The sequence below is a fragment of the Sabethes cyaneus genome, chromosome 3 (genome assembly GCF_943734655.1).
Source record: "Sabethes cyaneus chromosome 3, idSabCyanKW18_F2, whole genome shotgun sequence".
NCBI classification, from domain to species: domain Eukaryota; kingdom Metazoa; phylum Arthropoda; class Insecta; order Diptera; family Culicidae; genus Sabethes; species Sabethes cyaneus.
In genome coordinates this window covers 129067795-129095003 of record NC_071355.1, presented here as the reverse complement: position 1 = coordinate 129095003, position 27209 = coordinate 129067795, and the positions used below count along the sequence as shown (strand labels likewise).

Sequence of the window (27209 nt, the reverse complement as noted above, 5' to 3'; positions counted from 1 at the left end):
TAATCGAGCAAAAAAAATATAGATTTTAGGCATTTTTACTTAAAGTTTAAACGTGAAAACCAAATCTTTTCTTACTTTTAATAAATACGTTGTTATTTTTCATGCAAAAATCTACGAACAAAAAGACAAAAACGAAAGAAAATTTTTTTGGCTGAGTTTCGGAAATTCCACTGTTTGAACTTCCATTTCTATTTCGTGCTAGAAGCGTTAGCTCAACTCGTACACTCATTTTTCGAGTTTTTCAAGCTGTAGAGCCCACAGACAATTGATTTTATAAAAAAAAATTTGGCTCATATCCTACAAATTATTTTTTTGCCCTCCGATTTTTCAAGCCTATTTCCAGGGGGGGGGTGACGACAAAAACTTTGAAAATGATTTGTAATGGCCTAACTATTTTATCTCGTTACAGCAAACCAAATGCCCTCGACTCTATTATTTCACTTTCTATCTCCAACTATATTCTGTGTCCCAACAGCTGAAATCTCGGTGAAAATCTCGGTAAAACATTGAAACACCGAGACCTTGGAAATCCAAAACATCAAACAACTGTCAAACTTTACCGACAATCTCGGTATTATTTTTCCAAGATATCCGGTAATCAATACTGAAACTCGGCTGAAATTGCCGAATATTCGTAAAGCGTAAGCGACCCAAACTGTCAAATTTTAACGAGATTTTCTGTAAAACACTAGCTGAAAATGCCGAACTACGGTATTAATATGCTGAAAACTCGGTATTTTTAATAAATTTATGAAAATCAATAAAATTTTGAATAAAACTATCATAACTAACCAATATGCACATTTTTTATTTTAAACAATTATTGTTTAACAGTATAATAGTATAGTTAATAGTATAAACTATTGAAATATAAAGGCAAAGTTAATAGTTAGAACCACGTAGAACGAGCAAATTTTTCACCTGTAGTGGTTAATTTGCCTACTGAAAAAAATTGTTGCTCTGATAAACACAAAGAATTGCTTGTTGCTGGGCATGCACTTGGTGGCACGCGTGCGCTTACAGCCTCTGGTAGGGTTCTTAGACCGAATGATAGCCAGGGATCGAAAAAAATCTGCAAGAATTTATGCGTTAAGTTAAAACATTCACACATTCATAAACATTCCATTTACCATCCGAAATTTCTTTGAAGAGATTCCGATACGCGGTTAGAATTTTCTCCTGCCAGATCCGCCATTGATCTATACATACTTTCGTACATTTGTGTATTTTGCGAAAATCGATGTCAATCTATGAAAAAAATCATCCATTTAATCCATTTTCACAATTTTAACTTCACCGGTAACGAAGTTGTTGAAAAGTGAGCTGCAGTTTTGTGATAATTTTGTCATTGAAATACTGTTTATCTTGTAATTTCACTGTGATAATCGTGATCATTGGAAGATACTGTGCTCGGAAGTATTAAAGTTTCTTTTGATAACGTGATTAAAGTGCAAAATAAAACAGCAGTAGAAATGGATCATCTCTGCAACGCCTGTGCTAATGTCATTCATACGGATGCAGATACAGTTGTTTGTCAAGGTTTCTGTAGATCAACATTCCATTTTGGATGCTCCAAGCTTAATCCAGCAGTATGGGAAGAGGTAAAATCTAGCGCTGGTTTATTTTGGATGTGTCACGCTTGCCGGAAAATTATGCATAATGTAACTTTTCGAGATTCTCTTACCAATGCTAATAACGTACTTCACTCCGTATTGGATCAGCAAAGCAAAATGTTCGAAGAATTAAGAGATGAAATCAAGAAAAATGCAAACATGATTAATCGAATTACGCGAAAAATTCCCGTTACGCCTTCAACTCCCAAAGTGATTCCCGGGTCAGAGGGTAGAGCGCCTAAGCGTCCTCGCATTCTTGTAGATCTCCCACACGAAGAAACAAATGCCGTTCGAATGCTTTGTGGGAATAAAGAGCCACCGCAGGGTTCATCTATTCCGATCGTACCGCTGCCCCCTCGAGTAAATAAATTCTGGCTGTTTCTGTCTAGATTCTCCCCACAAGCCACTGTGGAGGAGATTTCTACACTAGTACAGCAGAATCTGGAGCTGGAGGGCCCCGTCCAAGTCATTAAATTAGTCCGCAATGGTGCTGATTTGAGCCAAATGACATACGTGTCATTTAAGGTGGGAATCGATATCGCTTTCAAAGAAAAGGCGATGCAGCCCTCGAGCTGGCAAACTGGTATTTATTTCCGCGAATTCATAAGTGAACCTCGAACAAACACATTTCAAAATATCAGAGATAATGAGTCCAATCCAGAAAACTTTCTTACACCCCTTGCCAATACACAGTAGTAATAACGATCCTGCAATATTGAATGATCATAATCGTATTGAAATTAACATAAATGCTACTGACGTACCTGAGTTGGAACCAAATTTGACCGTCACTAGTCCTATAGTATCAATGACACGAAAACCTACCGAAAAGAAAAAGATATTGGATGTATATTATCAAAATATGAATAGTATAAGAGGATGCGAACGACAAAAAATTGTCTATATGTCGTCTATTGAATTAGACATAGATGTATATTGTTTCACTGAAACTAACCTGGATGCAACTGTACTGGATGGTTCATTGTTTTCTTCCGCCTTTCGTGTATACCGTTGTGATAGAAATGCCTTCAATAGTGAAAAAACCTCTGGCGGTGGTGTTCTGATTGCCGTCCGAAATAGCATCGCCAGCACAGAATACGCAGTGGCTAAAAGCAATGAAGCACTCTGTGTTAAACTAGCAGCAAAGACCGGATCACTCTATATGTGCTGCGGATATATTGCACCTACCTCTGGTATCGATCGTTATCGCTCGTTTTGTCTTTTTATTGAGTCCATAGTTGTAAGCATTAGTCCGGAAGACGAAGTTATCGTTGTCGGTGATTTTAACCTGCCAAATTTGAATTGGAATCAAATTAATTTCGACTCAAATAATCCATTTTACTTACCCGAACAAATTACTTCACAAACCGAGATAGCTATTGTTGATAGTTTTCTCGCTGCTGGGCTGATGCAAGTATGCAATATTGTAAACAACAACAATTGCTTTCTTGATCTGGTGTTCACTACTGACACAGACATCTGCCAGGTGGCATTAACGGATCCATTGATCAAGAACGAAATTCATCACTGTGCGATGTTATTGACCATCGAAGCGGCCGCATCGAACGAGTGTGACATTGGGGTGTTCAAAAAGTATTTGAATTTAAATGCAATGGACAGTGTAGGCGTGCGTACTGACTTAGGTAATATTGAATGGAACAATATCTTTGTTACAGAGGAAATGTTCCAAAGCGATGTAGCGGGATATGTTATGCAAGCATCTGTGCTGCTGGATTTTATTCGCGCCGTTGGTGTTCTCAATGTCGATATCGGGGATGCTGCGAATGTTAATAATTCCATGGATTATAATATTTTGTCGTTTTATCATGTGATTTTCGATATTTTTTCCCGTCATGCTCCAATGGTCATCAAACAGCAAAAATCACAGCACAATTACCCCGAATGGTTTTCTCGGTCGCTTATCAATCTAATGAAAGCCAAACGATCGGCTTTAAAACGAATGCATCGAAATAGGTCAGATGAAAACGTGACGCACTATAAGCAGGTTCTACGTATGTTCAAAGCTGCCCACCGAGAAGAATATGAAGTTTACCTAAGTGAAATACAAAGATCTATAAAAGGTAACCCGAAATGTTTCTGGAAGTTCGTAAATAGCAGAAGGAAGAACTGCAGTATTCCAGATCACGTTAAGTATAAGAACGTTACTGCTACCGGTGCTCAGTCATCAACGCACCTATTTGCGGAACATTTTAAAACCGTATTTGACGAACATACCTCCGCCAACAATATACCATTTCAATACAGCGATGCAGAAGCATACCAAGTATCTCAAAACAGCATCGGAAATGCTATTCGCAGACTCGACAAAAATCTGTCACCTGGTCCCGATACACTATCGAATAAGCTTTTGAAAGAGTTTCAGAATGAACTAATAGAACCTCTCGCGAGTCTATTTAATGCGTCTCTAGCCTCCGGTTACTTCCCCTCGATTTGGAAGGTATCTCGTATTAGTCCAATTCATAAAAAAGGATCTCGCTCAGATGTGGAGAACTATCGAGCAATAACTATCCAGTCGGCTATACCGAAGCTCTTTGAACAAACAGTTTACGATCATCTATACGAAACGGTTGCTGATCGTATCTCTTCTGCTCAACACGGGTTTTTGAAGAAAAAATCTGTAACCACGAACCTTTGTGAATTTACGTCTCTGGTAAACGATTATATCTCAAGGGGGTTTCAAGTAGACTGTGTATACACTGATATGAGTAAAGCCTTTGATTCTGTTAAGACGGATAGTATTATGCAATCGGTTACAGACTTCGGCATCGATGGACCGATTTACAACTGGCTAAGAACTTACCTTTCGCGCAGAGTTCAGTATGTGAAAATTAAGGAAAACGTCTCTGCTTCATTTGTTGTTAATTCGGGAGTACCGCAGGGTAGTCATCTAGGACCATTGCTTTTTGTACTAGTGATGAACAGGCTTCCGGATATGTTGTCCAATGCTACAATCTTAATATACGCAGATGATGTAAAAATCTTTTTACCTATCAAGACTGGCAGTGATTGTCTTAAGCTACAACTTGACGTGGATAACATTGGAATATTCTGTTCGAATAGCGGCTTGAACATCAACCCAGATAAATGCTCTGTTATGACTTTTTCCCGAAAACTACGTCCAATCGAATTTCAATACTCCTACAACGGAATCGTTTTGCCACGCAAGGAAACCATTCGTGACCTAGGAATCATATTTGATCGTTCACTTTCGTTTACAAGTCACATAGACAACGTTATTAAAGACTGCTTAAAGCTATTTGCTCTTGTGAGACGATACGGTCGTGACCTTAAGGATCCATATGCAATACTAGCAATATATGTAGGCCTTGTGCGAAGTAAATTAGACTTCGCAAGTGTAGTTTGGCGTCCGCAATATGTAACCTATATACAACGGATAGAGACAGTCCAAAAAAAGTTTGTTCGTTTTGCATTGCGGTACTTGAGGTGCAATGGAGATGAACTACCGCCGTATCACGACCTATGCTCTTTAGTCAACATTGACACAATCCACTGCAGACATAAGATTGCCGACATAGTGTTCTTCACGAACATCCTATCTGGACGAGCCGACAGTCAAATGCTTGCTTCAAGGTTGCATTTCAATCACAGCCAAGTTGCACTTCGGAACACCCGGGTGTTTAATCCACCTCATCGAAACAGGAATTACTCCCAGCATGAGCCAACGTGCCGTTTCATGAAAGCTTTCAACGATCTACAGCATATAGTTAATGTTACCATGGCACCAGCGAATATTAAAAATAGGCTTAGCTTGTATTTTAGGGGACAGTTGCATCCCATTTGAGTGTTTTTAATAGTTAATGTTCATAGTTACTAAGTACTTTTTTATTGGAAAACGGGCTTGAAGCCTAAACCTTAATTGAGCAAATAAACAAAGCAAATAAACAAACGAAACTGCTGTCGATCGCGCACAGTTAATTTTTGACATTGGTTTCCGAAATCTCGGTAAAACAATCTGTGGCTTTTTTCAGTAGCATTAAACGAAATTTCGTTAAAACGATATTGAAGTACCTAGATTCGGTACTTTATTTTACTGAGCTCGGGGCTTTACGCTTTACTGTTTTACTGATCTTCTCGGCAAATAAGATTGCAGTATCTCGGTAAATAAGCTTCATTTCCGATATCTCAGTAAAATAATATTCCAAGTTACGGAAAAACGAGAAATGCTAACCGATATCACGGGAAAACAGACCTATTTGTATGTAGTTCGGTATTTTACTTTACCGAGACTTTATTTTGGAATTAAGTGTGTAAGTTTCTTCAGGTCCTCGTTCAGCATATTATAGATAGAGATAGCCTTACATTAAGCTTAGTGCTGACCAAGAGGTGTAGTGTTGTTCCTGCTGGTCAGGGATCGTCCGATCACTTTGACTCAATTTTGTTGATTCATTTGACTGTGGCGTCACAGAAGTGGAAGTAGAAATCCAAACACGTACATGCTACTTTCTACAGATACTAGCGAATCTGGCGGTAGCGAGTCACTTTTTTCCACGAAAACACGAACGCATACGAATGCACACGAAAGCATGTGAAAGCTGCCATGCGATTGGCAACGAGCGTTCTGCTTATATTGCTGTTATTCGCTTCTATGCGAAAACCTTCCCAAAGAAAAATAAAAACAAAAAAAAACTGTTACCAGTTTTGAACGCCGAATCGTTTGAACTTCCACTTCTGTTCTGTGGTGCCGTCTCAGCCGAGCAAAATTTGAGAAAGTGGAGTGTTCTTCAATGATATGCTGCTCAAAGGACTTGTTATGTTGACAACGTTGACAGACATTTGAAGGCGATCCAGAATGTGGAATGTTGCGATGTGTGGAGCTATTCGTTAAATGTCTCACCAAATTCGCATCCGGGAAACGGATAAGCAATTTTTCAAGGCTTTCTGTGGCGGTGTATCCAGCGGAATCGCCCAAATTTTTGTGATAGATGTAGCAACGTTCAGAGCGACGTGCTCACCATGCTCAGCGCAATAAATTAAGAATGAATGCTCGAGAATGGGAAAAATCATACCTGAAAGCTTCCGAAGCGGTTGTCAATGCGCATTTTCTATGTTAATGATTTTCTGGATAGCGTCTATACAGCGGCTGAAGCAGTGGGTTAGTTCTGGATGTGCAGTACGTTCACTAGCAGGCCGGATTCGAGATTAAAATTTTCTTTTCCAATGCCCCGCAAGTATTGGATCGTCTGGAGAAGTCGAGGGAACCATCCTGCAAAATCATGAATTTGGAGAAACCCAAACATGTGGAAAGAGTGCTCGGGTTGGTATGTCAACGAAGCGCCAGGTACTGAGGACGATTATGAGATTGTTTGACCCTTTAGTGTTCGTAGCTCATTTCACTGCAAGCGGGAAAGTTCTCATGCAAAGTGTGTAATCTGGTACAAACTGGGACGAGCGCACTCCGGAAAAGTTAGTGTATGAATGGCGCAGATTTTTTGTTTGTTTAGATTATAGTCACTTTAACCAGTTTTGGGTCATTCGTGACTTCTGCGGGGTTATCCTTTTGGTCCTTCACGAACAGCATTGACATGAAAGTTGCTAGGTAGATAAATTCGATTCTGCAGTAATTCTACTTGCATACAATGGGAAACCCTTGAGGTGATGGTGGCTAACCCCTTACATACATACATACATTCGTGACTTCTGCGGGGTTATGATGCATAATTCATGATCATCATCACCATCATTAAAATAATCATCAACAAAATCATCACCATCATTAAAATCATCATTATCATCAACAAAACTATCATCAAAATAATCATCATCAGCAAAATCATCATCATCACGATCAACCAACATCGTCATCAGTAAAAAAAATCAAAGGAAGGAATTTTCTAACTTTAGGGTAAATAATATTCAATAATAGTAAACATTTAGTACCAAAAATATGATTCGATTATCCGGGCTGCTGAAAAATATATTAATTTCTCACTGATAAAAAAGCATTTTATAAACTAAAAATCGATTTTCTAGGCCATTTCAGAAATTGATGAATTCTTTTTTTGAAGACAGATATTTATGTGGCCTACAATCACAGACAAACAGACATAACGCTTGAAAGAAAATCACAAAAATCGTGCCACACATTTTTCTTTAACACTTGCACCATCTATGATCGACATTCCCAAATACCAAATAGCAACAGGAATATCCCTCGAACTAGCAAGTATTTTTTATGGAGCATTACCCTTCTTTCGTTAAAAAGCGCCACTTTGACCAAAACGGAGACATTCCCAACTAAGCCCAATTTTGAAATGACGGTTTAATCGGTCCGAAGAATGGAAAACGAGTGTTATGTCTGTTTGTCTGTGCTACAAGTCTTCCATACATCCCAAAATGCGCAATATTCAAGGGAAAAAAGTTAGAAAACAAAAACTTTCATGTCCATACTGACAATAGGGTATTGTCGTCATCGTCGGGCCACTGTTATGGTCGGGCCATCACGATTTTACAGTTTAATAACTCATGATATCTATGATACAACCATTGTAAAACTACTTACTGTGATAGCTAACTTTTCACAATATTGTGAGTTTCAATCGTGTATTCAAAACACCCGTACTGAATTCAGTGACTAAATCTTACAAAAAATCAGAGGGGTTGTGTTCAAGACACGACCGCATATATAGGTGACGCAGGACTACGTAAGTCTCTTTGTAGTGATAGTGGCATGTATTCATGCTTGTAATCATTCGATTCTTCATGTATACATGCTATATGTAACATATATACATGCTACGTGCGTTGTATGTAACATTTATCAAAGTAGTAAAATTGCATACGTTCAATTCTCAAAAGATTGTGCATTTGAAAACAATTTAACAAAATCAAGAACACAAACTATTGCTTTCCTGCTACCTTACTGAAATTAAAGACTGATTTATTATCCATGCCATGGATTTCATGGTTTCCCACGTTGAAGGGATTTTACCAATTCAATCCTATTTTATCAACAGCACATCTTTTCACTACACTTTCAATGAAACGGCAAGCATGCGTATTCATACAGAGTCGTATTATAACCGAACAGTACAGCTGTAGCACATTTTTCGAACACAGATATCAAGTTCGCCTAGGTTTAATCGTCTCGCAGTAAAAAATTTGCGATCTGTTGGGACAATGAACTTGTGTCATTTTTTCTGGCACACTTCCCTAACACAGACATCAAATTGGACTAGGTTTAATCGCGTTCGTAAGAAATCTGTTGGCACGAGGGGACTTTGTTACTCTCTCTGGCGTACTTCCCAAGCAAGGACATCAAAATGGTCTAGGTTTAACCGCGGTGTTAAGAAATCTTGTTGAAATGAGGAACCTTGGTCACTTGTTTTGGCTTACTTCCCAAGCACAGATATCAAATTGATATAGGTTTAGCTCATCGTAAAAAATCTTTCAACCAATCACGAAGCGAGAATTCTGGTAAAACATAGGTTCATTATTTTCAATTTTTCAATAGTTCAACATCAAGAATCCATACTTTTCTTCATTTGGGTCAATTCTTAGAAGATTTTCCGATCGATTGGTGTAAGAATATTGAAAATCGATAGGAAAACCGCTGAGCTATTAGCGCTCAAAACCTTTCATTTTTCGTGACGCTCGCATTTTTCGATTTTTTGGAATGACACCCTATCTCAAAACTTGCCGTAAGACGTAGTCCTACGTCAAAAAGTTTTCCAGCTGCAATGAACTTTTCTTCAAGAAATGATTCATGAAATGCAATTATCGAGATAAATTTTTAAAATGTATGAAGTGTGTTGTGCTGCCCACGAAGACTATAGAAAAATGCCCTCCAGTAAGCTGTTTGGGCAGGCTAAGGTGAATACTAGAAAAGCGTTATTTGTAAAGGTCGGACCACTTGAGTAGTCACGGTTGGGCCACCATAATTTTAAGCACAGAAGCGCAATAATCGCTAGAGAATGTCAGTCACGAAAAATGTGAGGAAATAAAGCAAAATTAATACGATAAAAATCTAGATTTTTGTTGTTTTTACCTTTGTTATACTATATAACAAAGGTTTAGGAATTGGTCGAAAAACACGAAATTGGACGAAGGCCCAGAGGCACTATGAGATATCAGGCGGACAAAAAACAGAAAACTGACTTTCACTAATCCTTCTAATGAAATTTTCTATTGATAGTAAACACTTTAATTAAGAAAAATTCAAAGTAGCAAGTCTCTATACGATGTTGTTTCTGAGATAGAGGCTGTCAAAGTTGAAAAACGATATGACATGTATGCTTTTTGCCGTAAAACACGTTTGATTTCAAATCAATTTTCGAACACTATTTTCAAAGTTAAATCTTATGTTTTATACATCATTAGAAAGGCAATGAATTGAGCTTTCCGAAAAACAGATGGTTTAGACAGCTAGAGTAAAAATAATAATCATAAAAAGAATGAGAAGAAGAAAAACATGGAAAAATAAGAGAATTTTCTGCTTTGTTAGACGAGAACTTTTTTTCTCCAAATATCTCCAGGTCAATTCTACATTCTGTGTTCAGTCTCAGGTATATACTACCAAATTATGAAAGAATTACGTGCCACCATGCGCCACTCTGCGAAATATAGTGTTTTGAAAATATGGGAGATTTCAAGACTAAATATATTTCCAGCGAATAACACACACACACACACACACACACACACACACACACACACACACACACACACACACACACACACACACACACACACACACACACACACACACACACACACACACACACACACACACACACACACACACACACACACACACACACACACACACACACACACACACACACACACACACACACACACACACACACACACACACACACACACACACACACACACACACACACTCACACACACACACACACACACACACACACACACACACACACACACTCACACACACACACACACACTCACACACACACACACACACTCACACACACACACACACAATCGCGCGCGCTCAGATAACGTTATCAACGTGAAATGATGTCAACAGAAGAAGCATTTAGTGTAATAATTTTTAGAAACTGGGTTAAGCAAATTTCAATATGAAATAATTCAGAGGGAGTCACCATCGAGATTTCCTACTTACGACATTATTGGAACTATGAAGAAAACATGCGCCCCTCCTGCTAAGTTCATCGAAGAAACACCTTCGAAAATTTAAAATTCCAATCCAATTGAGTGGGCTGAGTTCTTAGACCTATGGCCTATTTTAAGATCTATCTTCTAGATATGTTGAACTTATGGACCAATTTCGGTGAATCTTACAAAGTTTATATGGGACGAAAGTATTTTGCAAATGAAATATATTGTGTGACATTTGTTTGCGCCATCTCCGAGAAAACGTTGGTAGACAATTGATTACTTAAACGCATATATAGAAACTCATACGTGTATATATATAAATTCATACATACATACATACAATCAGACATTTGTCGATCTCATCGACCTGAGTTAAACAGTGAATGACACTCGGCCCTTTGGGCTTTGCTAAAAAGTCAGGTCTTCTACCGTGCGGCAATTTTTCTTCTGTTCTGAGTTCCTTTTATGATTTTTTGACGAGTTTCAACATAAAACCAAATTTTTTTGAGTTTTGGTTTTTGAGCCGAAAGGCCGATTTTGAAATTTTAAGGAATAAGGGACTATTAACATTTTATGACCGCCATCTTGTCCAATATAAAAAAAACATTTATACATTTGAAGACAGGATTTGCAGTCTTAATGCAAAAAACAGATCGAAAATCGGTTGAAAATTGATCATAAAACGGCGATTTTACAAAATCATATATTAGTTTTTCGCATATGACAAATGTAAAAAGTTAAACCCTTTTCAAAATATGTTCGTCAAATATTTTTGACCGCCTGCTTGTATGGAAATCCCCCATAGTGGGAGGGCCGAGTCACATATACCAATCGATAGGGTTCGACGAACTGAGCAATGTCTGCGTGTGTGTGTGTGTGTGTGTGTGTGTGTGTGTGTGTGTGTGTGTGTGTGTGTGTGTGTGTGTGTGTGTGTGTGTGTGTGTGTGTGTGTGTGTGTGTGTGTGTGTGTGTGTGTGTGTGTGTGTGTGTGTGTGTGTGTGTGTGTGTGTGTGTGTGTGTGTGTGTGTGTGTGTGTGTGTGTGTGTGTGTGTGTGTGTGTGTGTGTGTGTGTGTGTGTGTGTGTGTGTGTGTGTGTGTGTGTGTGTGTGTGTGTGTGTGTGTGTGTGTGTGTGTGTGTGTGTGTGTGTGTGTGTGTGTGTGTGTGTGTGTGTGTGTGTGTGTGTGTGTGTGTGTGTGTGTGTGTGTGTGTGTGTGTGTGTGTGTGTGTGTGTGTGTGTGTGTGTGTGTGTGTGTGTGTGTGTGTGTGTGTGTGTGTGTGTGTGTGTGTGTGTGTGTGTGTGTGTGTGTGTGTGTGTGTGTGTGTGTGTGTGTGTGTGTGTGTGTGTGTGTGTGTGTGTGTGTGTGTGTGTGTGTGTGTGTGTGTGTGTGTGTGTGTGTGTGTGTGTGTGTGTGTGTGTGTGTGTGTGTGTGTGTGTGTGTGTGTGTGTGTGTGTGTGTGTGTGTGTGTGTGTGTGTGTGTGTGTGTGTGTGTGTGTGTGTGTGTGTGTGTGTGTGTGTGTGTGTGTGTGTGTGTGTGTGTGTGTGTGTGTGTGTGTGTGTGTGTGTGTGTGTGTGTGTGTGTGTGTGTGTGTGTGTGTGTGTGTGTGTGTGTGTGTGTGTGTGTGTGTGTGTGTGTGTGTGTGTGTGTGTGTGTGTGTGTGTGTGTGTGTGTGTGTGTGTGTGTGTGTGTGTGTGTGTGTGTGTGTGTGTGTGTGTGTGTGTGTGTGTGTGTGTGTGTGTGTGTGTGTGTGTGTGTGTGTGTGTGTGTGTGTGTGTGTGTGTGTGTGTGTGTGTGTGTGTGTGTGTGTGTGTGTGTGTGTGTGTGTGTGTGTGTGTGTGTGTGTGTGTGTGTGTGTGTGTGTGTGTGTGTGTGTGTGTGTGTGTGTGTGTGTGTGTGTGTGTGTGTGTGTGTGTGTGTGTGTGTGTGTGTGTGTGTGTGGGTGTGTGTGTGGGTGTGCGGGTGTGGGTGGGTGTGCGGGTGTGGGTGGGTGTGTGTGTATGTATGTGTGTGTGTGCGCTTCATTTTCTATCGCCTGTTTCTCGGAGATGGCTTAACCGATTCGTTCGATTTTACTTTTGTTTGAAAGGTACTATTGCCTAGTGTATCACTATTGAATTGTTTCATGGTCCGACTTTTTGTTTAAAAGTTATGAGTAAAAATGTGAAAACTACCTGATACGGAAGTTTTATTGAGAGCAAACAAGTAGTTTAAAAGTTAACCTTAAAAAACCTGTTTTGACAAGGTAATAATTATCGCCTGTTTCTCAGAGATGGCTAAACCGATTTTTGTACTGTTAGTCTCATTTGAAAGGCAATATCTATACCTATAAAGAAGGATTTCTGTCTGTCTGTCTGTCTGTCCTGTGTTCCTTATAGAATCAAAAACTACTGAACCAATCGGCGTGAAAATTTTCATGTAGAGGTTTTTGGGGCCAGGAAAGGTTTTAGTGATGGTTAGAGACCCCTCCCCCCACTAAGAGGGGGGGCTCCCATACAAATGTAACACAAATTTCTGCATAACTCGAGAACTAATCAAGCAAATAGAACCAAATTTGGCATGTGGGTGTTTTTGGAGACAAAATTTTTTTCTATGATGAATTGGGACCCCTCTCCACTTTAAGTGGGGGGGGGGCTCCTATACAAACGAAATACAAATTTCCTTATAACTCGAGAGCTAATCCAGCAAATGGAACCAAATTTGGCATGTAGGTGTTTTTGGAGGCAAGAATTTTTTCTATGATGAATAAGAACCTCTCCCCACTTTAGGAGGGGGGGCTCCTATACAAATGAAATACAAATTTTCTCATAACTCGAGAACTAATCAAGCAAATAGAACCAAATTTGGCATGTGGGTGTTTTCGGTGACAAGAATTTATTCTATGGTAAATTGAGACCCCTCCCTCTTTATAAGGGGAATTGTAACTCCTCTCCCCTTTAAGAGGGGGGGCTTCCATACAAATTTCCTCATAACTCGAGAACTAATCAAGCAAATGGAACCAAATTTGGCATGTGGAGGTTTTCGAGGGCAGGAAAATTTTCTACGGTGAATTAGGACCCCTCCCCACTCTAAGAGGGGGGGGGCTCCTGTACAAATGAAATACAAATTTCCTCCTAACTCGAGAACTAATCAAGCAAATAGAACAACATTTGGCATGTGGGTGTTTTTTTTGGTGACAAGAATTTATTCTATGGTGAATTGAGACCCCTCCCCTCTTTATAAGAGGAATTATAACTCCTCTCCCCTTTAAGAGGGGGGACTTCCATACAAATTTCCTCATAACTCGAGAACTAATCAAGCAAATGCAACCAAATTTGGCATGTGAAGGTTTTCGAGAGCAAGAAAATTTTCTATGGTGAATTAGGACCCCTCCCCACTTTAAGAGGAGGGGCTCCTGTACAAATGAAATACAAATTTCCTCATAACTCGAGAACTAATCAAGCGAATTGAACCAAATTTGGCATATGTGTGTTTTTGGAGACAATTTTTTTTCAATGATGAATTGGGACCCCTCCCCACTTTAGGAGGGGGGGTCCTATACAAACGAAATACAAATTTCCTCATAACTCGAGAACTAATCCAGCAAATGGAACCAAATTTGGCGTGTAGGTGTTTTAGGAGGCAAGAATTTTTTCTGTGATGAATTAGGACCTCTTCCCACATTAGGAGGGGGGGCTCCAATACAAATGAAATACAAATTTCCCCATAACTCGAGAACTAATCAAGCAAATAGAACCAAATTCGGCATGTAGAGGTTTTTGGAGGCAAAAATATTTTCTCGGTGAATTAGGATCCTTCCACACTTCAAGAGGGGGGGCTTCTACACAAATGAAATACAAATTTCTTCATAATTCGAGAACTAATCAAGCAAATGGAACCATATTTGGCATGTGGGTGTTTTTGGAGGCAACCATTTTTCCCATTATGAATTAGGACTTCTTACCTTTTTAGGAGGGGGGGGGGCTCCCATTCAAACGAAATACAAATTTGCTCATAACTTTAGAACTAATCAAGCAAATGGAACCAAATTTGGCATGTGAGAGTTTTAGATGGCAGAATTTTTTTTCTGTGGTGTATTACGACCCCTTTCCCTTTTAAGAGCGTGGGCTCCCATACAAATGAAATACAAATTTCCTTATAATTTTAGTACTAATCAAGCAAATGGAACCAAATTTAGCATGTAGGAGATCTTTGAGTCTTGAATTTATTTTATGATAGTTAGAGACCTCTCACCCCTGTGGTAGGGGGATATGGACTCTCATACAAATAAAATAGAAATTTTTGCGAAACTCAAAAACTAATCCAACTCGAGAAATTCGAGACTCTTCCATAAAACATTAATCAATAACAAGACCACAAAAACTATCTATAGTAACACTAGATCATTCAGGACGAGCCGGTCGCGAGTGTTGCCGGTGACCCGCCGTCGGAAGCGCCGCCCACTGGGGGGCTTGCAAAACTCGAGATAGTGACAAAGATCATCCGAGATTCATGATTTATGTACAACACAGGTTAATTTGTGGCAATACGAAGTTTGTCGGGTCAGCTAGTAGCCTAATAAATCACTATTGATTTGTTTTTTGATTGGACGTTTAATTTGAAAGTTATGAACAATCGTGTTCAACATGTCAAAATTAACAATAATTTATAATAATTTTCACTAAGACAATTTATCAAGTTTCAATTATTTTAGTATCAAACGAAAGGCTGCGAATGTATCTACAAAATTTCATAAGAATTGGTCTTACCGGTCAAAAGATATTAATCCTCGAACACTCGCGCCAACTTTGGAACAAGGTTACTCGCGAGCACAATAGCCTAAAACCAAAAAACGTGCGCATTAGTTTTGACTGGGAAAACTTGGTTTTAGATTTATCGAACTTTTGGAAGAGTTTCTTGAAATTGAAAGCTCTATCGTCTGGTAGAATTTAAATTTTGATTAATTCCCTTAAAGTGAAATAAAAAAGATTAATTTTCTTCAGTTTCAATATAACACATTGACGAGTTCTGCAAAGTTTTAGAGCATATTATTACAAGAAATTTTGCTGGAGATAGCAATCTTCTATCTATTCAGCGAAGATAGAAAAACCTTATTTATTGTATATGAATTTGTAAAGTCACACCACCCAGCTAGCTTCGAGGTACGATGCTGGTCTAACAAGCCAGTCGTCGTATGTTCGAATCTCGGCTAGGCGGTGCTTGCTAGTTAGAGTCAGTAGGATTGTTGCACTGGCCCCGTAATTTTCCTGTACTCTAACAGCCGGCTGCGAAGTCTGTCGATAAAGAAGGGTAATGTCTAAAGACGGTATAAACCCATGGCTTTGCTTTTTTTTGAATTTGTAAAGTCAGTTTTTCTATTTTAGTTCTTTTTGGAATTGTTGTATGACTTTTACATGTATTACAAAGTTGTACAAAAATAGTTAAAATGCACAGCTTTGCTAAATATAGTATACCTCTATGTTTGCTTGTTCAGGAGCTGTAGAATTTTGATTATTAAAAATACCCTAATTTTGACTCCGAATTACTTGACTACCAACGGACGGATACATTTTAAAAATTTTACATTTGCTGATAGTTTTGCTGCAGAAAAACATCATTTTTCCATATGAAGAAACGAGAGAAAATTCCGGTTGGAGTCAATTGCGGTACACCTCACATGCTGCTTGCTTCATTTATTCTATTTATTGATCTATTTTCCTAACAATTTAAAGTATTAATGCATTGAATAGTTATGACATTTTGCTCATAACAAGTTTATTGAAGAATATCAGTGGTTGGAGAATTCGCGAAAAAGTGATCATTTGAATCGATGAACATCCCTCATGAACATACACTATTCGCCTGCCTCGCCGATAATGCATGCATCAGCTTTGAATTTTATCACGAACAGAACCTCAATGTGAACATCAGAATTCGTTCAAAAATTGAATATTGAACATTGAGTGTGTTCGATTTATCGGATGTAGAATGCCCGGGGACACCGGAAAGTATTCAAAATAATATTATTACGAAAAGGGAATAGTTTAAAGTAGTGTTAGTGGCTTTACAAGCAGCAGAAAGCAGAAACTCGCACTATTGCGTTACTCACGATATTCGTATATTCAGCGATGCTATGAAGCGTGAGTGTATGTTGCTCATTGTTATAGGCGAATTGAACCACTCGCGTAGCAGTTTTATCATGATAAAAACCGTTTGCCGATGCTCGGCGTATCTATTCATTTTGTGAATTTTCCAACCTCTGAAGAATATACGTTAGTTAAACATCGATTTGTAACTTTATAACAATATGGCATTCAAAAACCTTCACGTGTTGTACAAAATGTAACAGCGTGACTAACCGAAGGTTCATAAAAATTGATGAAATTTATTCAAGAAAACTTTATTGTTGTGAATCAAATAGAATGGCGTTACAGGAAATTATGCATAGTTCAAAAACCTATAAACTAGACCTTTACTACGCAATGTATATGTTAAAGAATAGTATTTCCCCTTACAACTTACTTTTACCTGCACTTACTTATATTAATAACAACTGACTCCTCAATTTCATGGAAAAAAGATCTATCAAAATTTATAAGTTCTCTTATTTTGTTCAAATTTTGTAAACTTATTCAATTTCTAAAAATGTTATCTAAACCAATGCACTACGCAACGTTAACCAATAGATGAATTATGTTCCGAAGACGTGTCGATTTCTATCTTAAATAGCAAGTAAGACCGTATAACAAAGGTTCCTTTCACCACTAGGTGGATTAAATCAGGTTTTTTCATTGTAGTTGTACTCTTCGCAAAAGGCGGTTTTAGCAATATTGATTTTACAAGATCGCCAAAATGCAATTCAAAATAGGATATTTGTACCTATATGAGCCGTTGTTCACGGAATTCATTTTTTTCATGTCTCTATATAGAATTGCAATACGTATGTCGTAGATTTTCTGCGGTGCCCTACCCAACCTGTACAACATGGCCCGACTATGACAACATTTTTTGTCTTCACGTAAATGCCTACTTTTTTATTTTTCAAGCAATCAGTTCAAAATTTCCCGGAAATCTACCTTATTCTTAGACCTTTGCAACAATGTATTTAGTTTTTCCAAATTCCTTTTGAAACGAAAGTTTTGGGCGAATTCCAAAACGTGGCCCAACCACGACGACACTGTGCTACATTATTTTCTTTAGTATGGACATGAAACAGTTTTTGTTAGAAACACTTTTTATATGCGCATTTGGTGGAACGGGGCAATTTAATATATGCCTGACTGCATTTCAAGGTCAAGACTAAAAACCAGTGTTACCAGGTCGACTAGTCAAAATCCCGCTGTCTAGACGTTGAAATCCCGCTGTCTACAACTCAAATCCCGCTAAAATCCCGCTAGATTTTTAAATCGTAGTTTTCTTTTGTATTTGATAAAGTTATTAAAAATTAGGTACGTACCTATTAAATGTTGGATATCTTCAAACAATATGGAAATCTAAGCACTGAATGACATTCGAATGGGACCTTTTTCACGATGTCCTTAACACAGCAGTAAAAACCACTTTTCTTCCAAATGGAATTTGATCACTAGGAAGGCATCTGCAATTTTCTCCCAGCCGGAGCTATCTTTCCAGAGCAGTTGCTCGGGTTTTCGGAATCTGCCGAATGCTTAGGCGAACGACTGAAGATTGTGGCCGTTTTGTAACTTAAACCTAACCGTGTGGAATACGCAGACAGGTAGTAGATTCCAGTGAATTGGACTTCGCACCCATCTTCCTGCGTTTATGCTTCAACCTCTGCAAACGCTTCTTACGCCACTTAGCTCTCATATCTCGTTGTGAAAAAAGCAACTCGACGAACGCCTGAACCGCTTGACACACTTCGAACGAAAGAGGTATTATTTTCTCTGATGAGCGACAAATATTCAGTTTGTATCGTAGCATAACAATGAACGTAGCTGCTCGTGTTAATTATGAAGTGAGAAAAGAAAATTAGATTAGTATTTTAGCTTTAAACATGATGGTAGGTGGTTTATTTAATATGCATACCTATTAAAGCTCATAGAGCGAAAATCAAAACAAAGTCACATAAGTTTTGGTTTTCTCTAATATTTATGTTATCAATAAAATTGTAAAAATGTTCAACTGCCTAAAATTAAGAAACCAAATCAATTAATGAATTACGCAGCTTAATATAAACCATCATTTACCTTACTAAAACTCTAAAATATCTACCGAATTCATTGCAGCGATAAGTTCTTCGGTATCATTTTCTTCATTTTCGTGATTCTCAGCAGCTTTTAAATATTTTTCATTTGACTTTATCTTTTTAAGAACTTCCGAAGGATATTCATAATTCTTACAACATTTTTCATGACGTCGAAGACCATACCGCACTGTAAGTATAGCATTCACCATGTCGTTTAGGAGCCGGTTTCGAAGCTTCGTTTGAACTAGATTCATGACACTGAAAAGCCGCTCCACTTCAGCATTTGAATGTGGCAGAACTAATATTCCCATTACAACATCAACGAGTTCTTGAAAAGGATTTAAGCCAGAGGCATCCGAATAATCTGAAACTTCCATCCAAAACGACATTGTGTCTTTTGTAGCATCCCATTTCACGAGATTAATGTTGTTGTATTGCGATTCAATTCGTGACGCAACACTATCAGATACCCGAAAAAATTCCAACATATCCCTGAGTTTTTCCTTAGATGCTTTTAATGTATTCGAGACAGACAATAGAGAAATCTTTTGCAAAATCGCAACATTATCGGAAGCCTCTGTTGTATTTGCTTTAATAAGCTTAGCACCAAACATTGACAAATCTCTCGGAATATTTTTTCGTCTTCAGTTGAAATTTTACAACGGTTTCGAAGATCCTCAAGCTTTTTCTCTACAACATATCCAAGATATGGCTTTGGGTCTAAATAATCATCGATCTTCGAATGTAAAACATCAATACGAGAAGTCGGTATAACAATTTTTTTAGCAATGGATCGAGTAAGCAAAGTTAAATCCTGGAACGTTAAAAATATTTTGAAAATGAATGACAATTTATTAAAAAATCTATTGATTTCAAGGTTTCGTTGCTAACATTTAATAGTAGGGGAAACTCATTCATATTTTTTTTTTATTCCACACTTCCCCTAAAGAAACTGACTAAAGAAATGACATTGGAGCTCAGCCACTCGCGGCTCAACGATGATTGTTGTGCGTGAACTCTGTTCAAAGTTACTAGAAAAAGTTCTAAGAATAATGTCGAGTTCGACATTTGGCCGATTTTATGAACTGTACGCTACAAATATGATTGCCTGGTGTTTTCGTTAGTCAGCACGGATCGATTTCGTGATATTACGATGATATTTGTTGCCGTTTGCTTGCAGTTAATATTTTCCCCCGCGTTCATCGACTGATATTCCACAAGTTTTCGAGCAAAAAATTCAGAAGATTACTTTGATTTTCATGTTCACTTGGTATTGACGAACCGTTAGTGAGTTACCTGTCACTTCTTTAGTCAGTTTCTTCAACTTCCCCGTCATCTGTTAGAATTCCTGGCGATTGTGAGGCCGGTACTATGATCTTATTGACCCTTACTCTCTCCTTCATCAAAATTCAAATAAACGGCTATTGGATTGTTTGACTGGGGCCATACCTCGACTACATGTACAATTCAAAAACATGTGGCATATACATATACACTTACCTCCAAAAGTTTTGTTGGATCGACGTTATTTGCCTCAAATGATTTATTTACTCTTTGCACCTCCGATAAAATCGGTTGTAGGAAGTTTAAATAAGCTAAATTTATCTCGTTTTGGTACATATTATGCAAGGTCTGCGCAGTGTAACATTTTTCAGTGTCCTTTACCACACTAAAATGTGTTTTAAGTTCCAACCACTGATGGATAATTCTGTTCGTAGCAGGCTCTATAGCAGTGGTGCCCAGGCATACGCGTGATGCGGGCCAAGTCAGATCACCCCATAAGTGCCGCGGGCCGCAATGAGCTCTCGCCATTCCTACGCATAACCAAATGACACATTCCGTGGGCCGGTATACCAGCCAGACATTTTATAAAAGTTGCTTTTAGCATAGTTGAATATTTTTCCATGATTGGGCAATGTTTGAACCTTTAAAAACTGCCATAATTGGTATTCTAGCATTTTCGGAAGTTATATAAAACGTGTATCGAAAATAAATAAAATTTAAAAGAAATAAATGATTTTTTGTGATATTTTTAAAAATGTTGCTACAGTGCGCTAAAACATTTAATAATATCACTTGTTTTCGACCAACTTACAAAGAAATATATGCTGAATCCATTCCAAAAATAGTTTGGATGTAATTTTGCAGTTATTTTTTTATTTCAAGTGGATTAAATAGGGTAATTTTTTTGCGTTGTAACGTCACGAAAAAGGTGTACTTTTTCGCTTTCGCAGAAAAGTACAAATTCGAACAATCTAATAATCCGTATTCTCTTTGTACTCATAATTACTTTTGAAACGGTGCCTAAAGAATGAAGTTAAGTTAAGTATAGAACCTAAATTACAACTGATTAAAGCTCGCGTTGTAACGTCACGGCAGACAGCCGGACGGATTCAAAACAATTGAGATATAAGTAATAGCATCGAAACCTTAAGATATAGCATAATAGTTGCTTCAAAAAAGTTCTTCATTTAAAAAGCACTTTCTAGTGATGAAAAAATCAGAGGGGTTGTGTACAAGACACGACCGCATATATAGGTGACGCAGGACTACGTAAGTCTCTTTGTAGTGATAGTAACATGTATTCATACTTGTAATCATTCGATTCTTCATGTATACATGCTATATGCAACATATATACATGCTACATGCGTTGTATGTAACATTTATCAAAGTAATAACATTGCATACGTTGAATTCTCAAAAGATTGTGCATTTGAAAACAATTTAACAAAATCAAGAACACAAACTATTGCTTTCCTGCTACCTTACTGAAATTAAAGATTGTTTTTATTACCCATCGTTGAAGAGATTTTACCAATTCAATCTTATTTTATCAACAGTACATCTTTTCACTATACTTCTAATGAAACGGCAAGCATGCGTATTCATACAGAGTCCTAATATAACCGAACACTACAGCTGTAGCACATTTTTCCAACACAGATATCAAATTCGCCGAGGTTTAATCGTGTCGCAGTAAATATTTTGCGATCTGTTGGGACAACGAACTTGTGTCGTTTTTTCTGGCACACTTCCCTAACACAGACATCAAATTGGACTAGGTTTAATCGCGTTCGTAAGAAATCTGTTGGCACGAGGAGGCTTTGTCACTCTTTCTGGCGTACTTCCCAAGCAAGGACATTAAAATGGTCTAGGTTTAACCGCGGTGTTAAGAAATCTTGTTGAAATGAGGAAACATGGTCACTTGTTTTGGCTTACTTCCCAAGCACAGATATCAAATTTGTATAGGTTTAGATCAATGCAAAGAATCTTCCAACCAATCACGAAGCGAGAATTCTGGTAAAACATAGGTTCATTATTTTCAATTTTTCAATAGTTCAACATCAAGAATTGATACTTTTCTTCATTTTGGTCAATTCTTAGAAGATTTTCCGATCGATTGGTGTAAGAATATTGAAAATCTATTGGAAAACCGTTGAGCTATTAGCGCTCAAAACCTTTCATTTTTCGTGACGCTCGCATTTTTCGATTTTTTGGAATGACACCCTATCTCAAAACTTGCCGTAAGACGTAGTCCTACGTCAAAACATTTGGACATTAGGGTGTCCCTAAGCAGATACAAAAATTATTTTCTCTATTTCAAGTCAGAAATGATTGCTGTCTACAGAAAATTTGTAGAGAAACTAATTTCAAGAAATTTCGTTGAAGACTGAAGGTTTCTATTTCTTACATGAAAAAAGTTATAGAGCCAAACTCTTAGGGACACCCTTAAAAATAGTTTTTTTTCGATCTATCTCTTTAATAACACTTCGTACGCCTTTTAGATGTTCTTAGATATTGGTAATCGTATTATATCGCACATTTTTGTCGAAAATAGTAGAGATCTTCCCTTTAGGAGCTATCCCTTGTTTCTTTTATTTCTACATGTTCACCAACGGTTGCCTTCATAATAACTTTTTTTAGATTTTCCACAATGTTCTACCCTAAGTTATACATGGTGGAATATAGCATAAACTGATTCACAAAAAACAAGTGAGTTTAGCTGCTCATAGTTGCTCTCCCCCGAGATACACCCCCTTAAAGATTACATGTACATTTAAAAAAAAAAAGCAGTGATAGCTTCTAAAGGGAAAAGGATAGAGCTCTACTATTTTCGACAAAAATGTGCAATTTGATTAGATCACCAATTTCTTAGAACATTTGCAAAGCATACGAAGCGTTATTAAAGCGCTAGATGAAAAAAAAACCTGATTTAATCCACCTAGTGGTGAAAGGAACCTTTGTTATACCGTCTTACTTGCGATTTGAGATAGAAATCGACACGTTTGGTTTACATGAAATTTTTGGAAATTGAATAAGTTTACAAAATTTGAAACAAATAGAAGCACTTATAAATTTTGATAGTTTCTTTTCTCATGAAATTGCTGAATAAGTTGTTACTAATGAGGGTAAGTGCAAGTAAAAGTAAGTTGTAAGATGAAATATTATTCTTTAACATATACATTGCGTAGTAAAGGTCTAGTTAATAGGTTTTTGAACTATGCATAATTTCCTGTAACGCCATTCTATTTGATTCACAACAATAAAGTTTTCTTGAATAAATTTCATCAATTTTTATGAACCTTCGGTTACTCACGTTGTTGTATTTTGTACACCATATGTAGGTTTTTGAATGCCATATTGTTATATAGTTACAAATCGTATATTACGTATATACTAACGTATATTCTTCAATAAACTTGTTATGAGCAAAATGTCAGAATTATTCAATGCATTATTACTTTAAATTGTTAGGAAAATAGATTAGCATAAACCGCCATCACAGAAACGAAGCAAGTAGCATGTGAGGTATACCGCAGTTGGCCCCAACTGGAATTTTCTTTCGTTTCTTCATATGGAAAAATGGTGTCTGTGTGCAGCAAAACTACCAGCAAATGTAAAATGTTTAAAATGTATCCGTCTATTGGTAGTCGAGTGATTCGGGGTCAATATCAAGGTATTTTTTATAATCAAAGTTCTACAGTTCGTAAACAAGGAAACATAGAGGTATACTATGTTCAGCAAAGTTGTGTATTTTTATTATTTATACAACTTTGTAATACATGAAAAAGTCATACAACAATTACAAAAAGAGCTAAGATAGAAAAACTGATTTTTCAAATTCATATACAATAAATAAGATCTCTTCGTTGAAGAGATAGAAGGTTACTGTCTTCAGAAAAATTTCTTGTAATAATATGCTCTAAAACTTTGCAGAACACATCAATGTGTTATATTGAAACTGAAGGAAAATAATTTTTTTATTTCACTTTTAGGGGGATTTTTTAATCAAAAATCAAATTCTACCAGACGATAGAGCTATCAATTTCAAGAAACTCTTCCAAAGGTTCGATAAACTTAAAACCAAGTTTTCCTAGTCAAAACTCTAGTGCGCACGTTTTCTTTGGTATTGGGCTATTGTGCGCGCGAGTAACTGTGTTATAAAAGTTGGCGCGAGTGTTCGAGGGTTAATATCTTTTGACCGGTAAAATCAATTCTTATGAAATTTTGCATATATATTCGTAGTGTGAAAACCTCTCGTTTGATATTAAAATATTTGAAATTAGGTTATTTTTCTTGGTTAAAATCATTATAAATTATTGTTGATTTTGGTGTGGTGTATTGAATTACTCATAACTTTCAAATTAACCATCCAATCAAAAAACCATTCAATAGTGATCTATCCGGCTATATTACCTGCCAAATGAAACTAATAGCACGTAAATCGGTTTGGCCATCTCTGAGAAACAGGCGATCATTTGAACCTTGTCAAACTGGTTTTTTAAGCATAACTTTTAAACCACTTGTTTGTTTTCAATAAAAATTGGCGTGAAGTTTAGCAATAGTAAGAGCTGTTATTTGGTACTAAGATCGATGAAATCGGTTATGTGGTTCCGGAGAAAATCGTGTCACGTAATTTTCACATTTTTGCTTATGTTGGAAGTACTTTCTTTTGGTTCTCTTATCAGCGACGCACCGATGTATTTCGAGTTTGTTTAGCTAAAAGATTTTAGGTAACCTCAATATTCTGATAAGCACGTTCCAACATACGGAATATAAGTTTAAGTAATATTACATTTTTAATCCATCACCAGTTTGAAAATATATTATTTAATAGAAAATATCAGTTAATAATTAATTAACAAATTGCTAACACGCTACATCTGCTTCTAATTGTTTGCGGTTCTGCCTGATCAATTGGTTTTTCCGGTACTGAACGTCATGTATGACATGTAATTGCGAGTTACCACAGTATAATATAACGTGTCTGCTACTCCGATCGTAGGACACAGATTGGGCCTGCGTTAGATGCCGTAACATCCTCCGGCCCGTAAAACTGATCCTTATTGTCCGAATCGGTTTTACTTGGAATAACGTCCAAAAGCGCCAACTTCACAACGGGCCGTAGCATAGTTCCCCGTGATGTTTGTACCAATGCACGACGAACTCGCCCGTCTCGTCCTGTGCGAGTCTCTAAAACACGTCCCCGTAGCCAGCCATTTCGAATTCCCTGTTCGATAAACACGACTAAGTCTCCCGGGCGCAACTCCTTCGTGTCCCGGAACCATTTCGTTCGCCGGGTTATGGTGGGAAGATACTCTTTGACCCATCGGAGCCGGAAGAGATCTACTAAATACCGACACAAATTCCAATCACCACGAGTTGCAGCTTTTGCCTGTACTAGATTTTTCATCGGTTGTGTCACACCACTAGAACTCAACATTAGAAAGTGGGTCGGTGTCAAAGATTCCTGAGTTCCATTCTCTAACGTTATGAAAGTTAATGGACGCGAATTAACAATCCCTTCCGCTTCTACTACTATCGTCGCGAAAGTTTCTTCATCTGGGTGTTTGGATGTCGTCATTGCCGCAAACGCTACCTTCACTGACCTGACGAGCCTCTCCCACGAGCCGCCCATGTGCGGAGATGAGGGCGGATTAAACAGCCACTTGGTTTGAGAATTGGTGAAGGTCTTCACGAGATTATTATTAATGGTTTTCAATTCCTGTTTTAGCTCATTGCTGGCGCCTACAAAATTGCTCCCATTATCGCTGTAAACTTCTGTAGGAGCGCCTCGTCGCGCTACAAATCGACGACCTGACTTTTTGAACGAAGTGGTAGAAAGTGAATGCACGACCTCAAGATGGACTGCCCTCATAGTGAGGCAGATAAACAACGCTACCCACCTCTTAGCAAGGCTTAGCAAGCTAATTGCAGAAATTTGTTCAACTGAATCAAACATCATTCTGATGGGTGATTTTAATATCAATTTGCTTGACATGAATTCCCCGAAAACTCAAGCTTTATTAGACAATTTAAATTCCTTAACGTTCAAAACTGTTCCTTCTTATCCCACATGTCACAAATATGGATGTGGTATGGATATGGATATATTTACAAAAACAGCCTAGACCTCAAGTTTACAGCTAAATCACTGAATTATTACGCGTGATTCTCGGATTTATCTCGAACTGCTACGCCTGTCGTTAGGTACGCGATGTAGAATAGTCCGACGGCTTTTGCAGGTTATATCGCGTTGGCGCGACGAATAGTAGTTTTCGAAGAACTGAGCAAAGTTTGTCCTTTGGTCAGCCTGATGCTTAGACTAGGGCGGGGCAGAAGTGCGATGTTTGAAGTTGTCATAAATGTATTGCAGCCTCCGTTAGATCGAAACTTTTCCAAACGTTTGTTTTTTGTTTCATCAGCGGAAACACATTGTTTTTCTTCGGCCAACATCTGTAGAGCACACAGTTTTCTGCAGATCTTTCATTTCTAGTATCTGTGATATAGTGCCTAAAGCTGTATATAATTAGCTATACATTTTTACCTCGTCCATGAATCGCACTTTTGCCCCGTCCGTGAATCGAACTTTTGCCCCGCTAGGCGCTTGACGGGGTTTGATTAAATTACGGAAAAGCGAAACATATTTTGTAAATTATTTTCGCCGTATTTTCAGAACAGATATGTGAGTGATGTAAAACGCTGCTATAAATTTTCAACAAGTAATATCCTGTTGATATCGCATTTGCCGTATAACGAAAAATTACATCAAAACCGCCCTAAAAGAACATTTGCACATAACTCAGCAACTATGCTTCGTTAGCAACCAAAGTTTACGTTAGATTGAAGCTGTCAAAGTAGTCACCCATCCATGCCAATGTAGAAATTTACCCCTCCTTACTCTGTATATCAAACGGGTTTCGGTATCAGGTAATTTATTGTGCGCGGTTTTGAACCAATCGAATGAATTAAAAGTGCCGATGCGTCAGTATTTGTCGACTAA

The 27209-nt window shown here is 37.8% G+C and overlaps 1 protein-coding gene and 1 long non-coding RNA gene across 2 annotated transcripts in view; one reads left to right on the top strand and one right to left on the bottom strand.

Annotated features, from left to right (window-relative positions):
* LOC128741049 (transmembrane protein 208) overlaps nucleotides 1-27209 on the top strand; it is a 124474-nt gene that overhangs the window by 18446 nt on the left and 78819 nt on the right. The window lies entirely within an intron of this gene.
* On the bottom strand, nucleotides 1742-3132 carry LOC128741050 (uncharacterized). Its single transcript, XR_008412195.1, has 5 exons — nucleotides 2960-3132; nucleotides 2802-2901; nucleotides 2569-2719; nucleotides 2378-2434; nucleotides 1742-2320 (listed from the first exon to the last, which is right to left on the bottom strand). It is a non-coding gene; the product is annotated as an uncharacterized LOC128741050 (long non-coding RNA).